Source organism: Callospermophilus lateralis, chromosome 11 (assembly GCF_048772815.1).
Source record: "Callospermophilus lateralis isolate mCalLat2 chromosome 11, mCalLat2.hap1, whole genome shotgun sequence".
Lineage (NCBI taxonomy): Eukaryota > Metazoa > Chordata > Mammalia > Rodentia > Sciuridae > Callospermophilus > Callospermophilus lateralis.
In genome coordinates, this window is record NC_135315.1 from 74,805,159 (window position 1) to 74,811,546 (window position 6,388).

General features: G+C 34.8%; 1 pseudogene; it reads left to right on the top strand.

The window, feature by feature from the left end:
• Nucleotides 1–1,674: 1,674 nt before the first annotated feature.
• On the top strand, nt 1,675–3,663 carry LOC143410418 (E3 ubiquitin-protein ligase RNF139 pseudogene; annotated as a pseudogene).
• The last annotated feature ends 2,725 nt before the right edge of the window (nt 3,664–6,388 follow it).

Below are 6,388 nucleotides of genomic sequence, written 5' to 3' on the forward strand. Positions count from 1 at the left end.
TTTTCTGCCCTTTTTAGATACTGTATTATCAGGGTTCTCTAGAGGAACAGAATCAACAGGAAGTATAATTATAAAAAGGGGACTTAATAGTATGGCTTACATGACCAAAAGCTGGATAGACCACAATGGCCATCAGCAGACTGGAGAACTGGAAGAACCAGTAGCTGCCAAGTCCAAGAGATTAAGCCCTCAGAAAAAGAGGAATCAATGATGCTACACTTGTTTGAGACCTAAAGCTCCTGGGGGATCACTGGCAGAGTCCATTTTAGAATAGTGAAGAAGTGAGAGTCTGATATCCTCAGACAATCAAAGCAGCAATGAAGAACCTGTTCAAGAAGAATTGAGCTTGCATTTGCTGCTGCTTCCTTGTTCTTTCACGTTTTATTCCATCAAGCATCATCCTCTTGGATGGTGCTGCCCACACTTAAAGAAGGTCTCTTTTTCACTTGGGTATACCACATGACGATCATTACTAGGCACACCCTCATTGATATACTCGTATGTCTCTTGATAATCAGCTTCTGTTAATCCGATCAAGCTGACAATTCAAATTAACTATTACAGATACAAATCTTCTACCAGATTCTTTCTTACTTTCTTAAATTCAGAAATATCTTTCTCAAAGAACTAGAAATAATTCCTTTAAAATTTGACCATCAAGAAGGATAATGTCTTTGTCTGTTTTGTGACTATGGGAGAAGAGTCTAACTCACAGAAGCAGCAACTAGCAAGTACAAATGGTGTCTAATCCCATTGATAAATCCCTCCCCTTAATGCCTTTCAGTACTTTAGGTGATGGGTTACTGCAGTACTTAAAAGTTTCCTTCTTTTGTTTCTATAGGGTTGAGTTCAGACTTTCTTTTTTTATTGTAATAGTCTTGAATAAAGTTTTCTGTACCTTTTTAAATTGTCTAACATAAGGAAATAAAATAAATTCCATGATTGCTAAAGACTAAGAGAAAAAAACAATCTGAATATTATATTCTATCTCAATGACAAAAACGAAAAACAAAAACAAAATGAAACAAAACAAAAACCCACATAGCATTTTTGGCAGGGAGTTTTGGTAAAGTGCTTGCTATAAAATGGCACAAGAGCAGGTGATCTAAAGAGAAGGGTATATGAGTCAGAGAGATGGGGTTAGAGGTAGGTACTGTAGCCTTCTTATGATTTGCTAGTATTCTTACAGATTTAGCCCTCATTGTTAAACTTGGAGAGGATTCAGATGACTTTCAAGATTTTCAACAAATCCACCCTTTTTTGGTAATAATAACAATGGATGAGAGAGGAAGTGGGGTATCATAAGACCTTTCTTTCCCACTTTTTTAAAACTATAACTGCTGACAAGTAGGGATGTTGATTTAAAGATATGAAATGAAAAAGATAATTCTAAATAGTTTCATGTTGGAAATAACGATCTGTAAGTTAGTTGGTGTCACAAAAGAGGGAGAGGAGATTATTGTTTATTTAAGACTAAGAATAATAATAGAACAAGAAGTAAGAAAAATCATTAATAGCTCAGCCGTGGCCGCCTCCGCTGCCTGCTACAGCTCCGGAGACACAAGAGGGCGGTGGGGCCAGCCAGAGACAGGAGGGAGGGTGGACAGGAGGAGGGAGGGTGGGGGCAGAGTCTCCCGCCTCGCCGCCATCCTGGGACCTGTGTGGCAGGGGCTCATGGTGGCGGTGGGCCCTCCGCAGCAGCAGGTGCGGATGGCCCATCAGCCGGTCTGGGCGGTGCTCAAGGTGGCGCTCCTAGTGCCCTGCCTCTACATCATGGATGCCATCTTCAACTCCTACTAGGATTCCAGCCAAAGCCGGTTCTGCATCATGCTCCAGATCTTTCTCCGGCTCCTTGGTATATTTGTATCCAGTATTGTTCTTATTTTGTCCCAGCAATCACTTTTCAAGTTTTACATGTACAGCTCAGCCTTTCTACTAGCTGCAACTTCAGTGTTGGTGAATTACTATGCTTCTTTGCACATTGACTTCTATGGTGCCTACAACACATCAGCTTTTGGAATTGAGCTGCTTCTTTGAAAAGGGCCCTCATTGTGGATGGCACTCATTATTTTACAGCTATCATTTGGAATTGGATACATCACACTACTCCAGATTCATTCCATCTATTCACAATTAATTATTTTGGATCTCTTGGTTCCTGTAATAGGCTTAATCACAGAACTACCCTTACATATCAGAGAGACTTTAGTTTTTACCTCTTCATTGATTCTCATATTAAATACAGTGCTTGGCTTAGCAGTGAAACTTAAGTGGTTTTACTATTCCACAGGATATGTTTATCTTTTAGTGAGGCACATTTATCGAATTTATGGATTACAATTATTAATGGAGGACACATGGAAGAGGGTTCAATTCCCAGATATACTTCGAGTCTTCTGGCTGAAAAGGGTTACAGCTCAGGCTACAGTGTTAATGTACATTTTAAGGATGGCAAATGAAACTGAGTCCTTTTTAATTTCTTGGGATGATTTCTGGGACCTCATTTGCAATCTTATAATTAGTGGATGTGATTCTACTCTAACTGTCCTGGGCATGAGTGCTGTAATTTCCTCAGTAGCCCATTATTTGGGATTTGGAATATTGGCCTTTATTGGATCAACTGAAGAAGATGACAGGTGGCTTGGCTTTGTAGCACCTGTTTTATTTTTTATTTTTGCTCTTCAGACTGGTTTAACTGGGCTAAGACCAGAAGAGAGACTTATTTGCTTAAGTAGAAACATGTGCCTTTTATTAACCACAGTCCTACATTTCATCCATGGAATGACAGACCCTGTATTCATGTCTCTCAGTGCCTCCCATGTATCATCTTTTTGTAGACATTTTCCTCTTCTGTTTGTCTCTGCTTGCCTGCTTATTCTTCCTCTTTTACTTAGTTATGTTCTTTGGCATCATTATGCTCTAAATACATGGTTGTTTGCAATTACAGCCTTTTCTGTGGAACTCTGCTTAAAAGTAATTGTTTCTCTCACTGTCTATACACTGTTCATGATTGATGGCTATTATAATGTCCTCTGGGAAAAGCTTGATGATTATGTCTACTATGTTCGTTCAACAGGCAATATTATTGAATTTATATTTGGAGTAGTAATTTTTGGAAATGGGGCTTATACTATGATGTTTGAGTCAGGAAGTAAAATTCGAGCTTGTATGATGTGCCTACATGCCTATTTTAACATCTACTTACAAGCAAAGAATGGCTGGAAGACATTTATGAATCGTAGAACTGCTGTGAAGAAAATTAATTCACTTCCTGAAATAAAAGGGAGCCGCTTGCAAGAAATAGATGATGTATGTGCAATTTGCTATCATGAGTTTACAACATTTGCTTGTATTATGCCATGTAATCATTATTTCCATGTACTTTGCCTTCGAAAATGGCTGCACACTCAAGATGCTTGTCCAATGTGCCATCAAAAAGTGTACATCAAAGATGATAGCAAGGATAATGCAAATATCTCTAACAACAATGGCTTTACTGCACCCAATGGAAATGAAAATCCAGAGGAAGCTATAAGGGAAGATGTGCTGAATCTGACAGGGAATTGAACAGACTGTGATGATGATGTTCAAAGAGAAAGAAATGGAGAGATTCAGCACACAGGCACAGCAGCTGAAGAATTTATTAACGAAGACACTGACTGATTAAAATAGCATTTACTAATCATTGAGGTATTTGTTTAAAATTCAGTTCATCCAAAATGGAGTAATATGCTTCACTTCAGTGTGTAACCAAGCACAAAAACAGTATCAATGTTGAATCTGTGAATGGTTTTCCGTTTACTGTGATGTGCTACTGTAAATATACCTCTTTAATTACTTCTGGTCTCTTTGGTGACCTATTTCAATTTGTGTACATTATTGTACATAGAATAAAATGTTTTCACGTTTTTATGAAAAAAAAGAAAAATCATTAATACATATTTTCAATGTACTGAAAAAAATTTTTTGTAAAACAAAATAATTTAGTGTCTAAAATAGGTTTTACTTATGTTCAAAAGTTATTAATATTTCTTTCAATTGGTACTATAAAAAGTCAAAAGATTGGCTAGGTCTCCTGAGAATTTTCTAAATTTATTTTGCAAGGAAGAACGCCTATTATTATGATTTATATCTAAATTCTTTGTATTTAGCAAACCTCAATACTTTATTTCATATTTGTTTTCTCAAAGTAATCATATCATGCTTAGATTCAAAAGAAAAGAGAATTTTGAAAATGCAGTTAGAGGTTTCACATGCAATACCTTGCTATGATAATATTAACCTGTGTTAAATTATATATAATTAAAAATTACATAAAGAACAGAATTCAGGATATGTTTAAAATATCAAGTGACCAGGCATAAGAGATATAAGTATTATGATGGAACTGAATTAATCTTCCTTTCTGTATAGGGGTTATTTAGGGGAAAAAAGAGAGAATTATAACAATGTGCCTGCAAATGCCTTTTAAGAATTTTATCTAAGTAAACTCTTCATCACATGGTGATATTATGATAATCAGACAATATATTCTATAATTTGATAATATACTTTTTCCAATGTAGAAGCTCTCAGCTTTTGTGTTTCTTCTAAATATAATAATGCATCTTTTTAAAATTCTATGTAGAAAAAGTAAAAACTGAAGGATGACCTCATTACCAATAATTCATGCTCAATCACGGTGTGTTGCATTTTATTAGAATATTCTTGTAGACTTATATGCTGTAATTATACCATTAGAATATGAAACTTGGAATTATTAGAATGGAATCAACAGATCATACCCAGATGTATAGTGATTTATTTCAGTGGAACTATTAGGATTGCAAAGCTGTCAAAGGCAATCACTAAAATTCTCAGTCTTTTTCTTTTCCAATGCAAAACATTTTAATAGGTTGTCAAATATACAGTTATTAGAATTATCTAAATATCACTTATAAAAATTGGTATATCACATTAAATGATTCTATAAAACAAAAACACAAATCACACATTGACAATAACCCCTGCAGTCCAAGAATAACCCCAATCAATAGTACAAATTACAAACACACTAAAAAAAAAAGAAAAAAAATAAAACTAAAGACATTACTTAGACATTTAAACCAAAGTTACTGTGACTAAGTACATTCATTCATCAAGTACAAGAAATTTAGCATTGCTGCTTATAGTCACTAATAACACAATTTTAGGTGCAATTTCACATGCTTTCATAAATCTTCCAGTACAGTTCCCATAGTAAAGTGTCTGTGTGCACTCCATTTTCATTTATATGCAGGTGTATCATACATCATACTTAAGATTATTTCACTTTATAATTACACTGTTCATATATATTTTAGGTGAACACCAGGCCAAAATTTAACCCCAATGATGACATTAAAAACAATTCTTGAAAGTTGCCAATTTGTTTAATTGCATGAGTACCTTTTCCTCTTACTAGAATCCATCAAATTAAGCAATAAGAATTTAAAACATTAACAAAAAATTATGATGACTCTAATTTTCCTGAAATATTAACAATTTTCCTGAACTATTTAAAATTTCAATAAAATCACTGAGTCAAAATGTTGATTTCATATTTAAAAATTTTTTTTGTAGTACTGGGGATTGAACTCAGGAGTGCTCTACCACTGAGCTACATATCGCCAGATGTTTTATTTTCTTTTAATTTTTTGAGATAGGGTCTCCCTATATTGCCTGGGGTGGCCTCAAATTCATAATCCACAGCCTCCAAAGTCTCTGGGATCATAGCATGAGCCACCACAAGCCCCTACTGCCAAATTTTAAATACCAGTGATTTAAGATTGAGGCCTAAAATTACTTGTACTAAACTGTAAAATACAATTTTAAAATGTGCAGTTAATGTGCTTATGAATATGTAATGGAATGTTTTCTTCACAGAAATGTTATGTTAAACACTACTCTAAATGGACAGTCTAAGTAAACGTACCTTTACCACCAAGAATATTGAAAAATTAAGGCTTTTTTACACTATCAATAGCTACTACCCAAACTCAAGAGTCAAATGAAGTTTACAAAGCTGCAAAATTATCTAAACTTTGTAATGGTTAGTTGCCTCACCTTAATTCAGTACTTATTAATCTTTACACAAACTCAAATGCTAGTTATCTTTAAATGCATTTTTCTCTATATCTCTATTTAAATTGAGTTCCTAAACCACTTGGCCTAGACAGGATGCTTAAAATAGTTAGGGCCTTGTCTGACTAGTTCAAACTGTATACTAGGGGTAGGGATTACAAATGCTTGGCACACGTTATTCATCTGATACATCCGATATTTTTGAATAAACTAAGAAGCCTGGCCTCCAAAGGAAACTGTACTTGTTTCCCAAAATATTAATGAGTAATTACTACATCTTCAGATA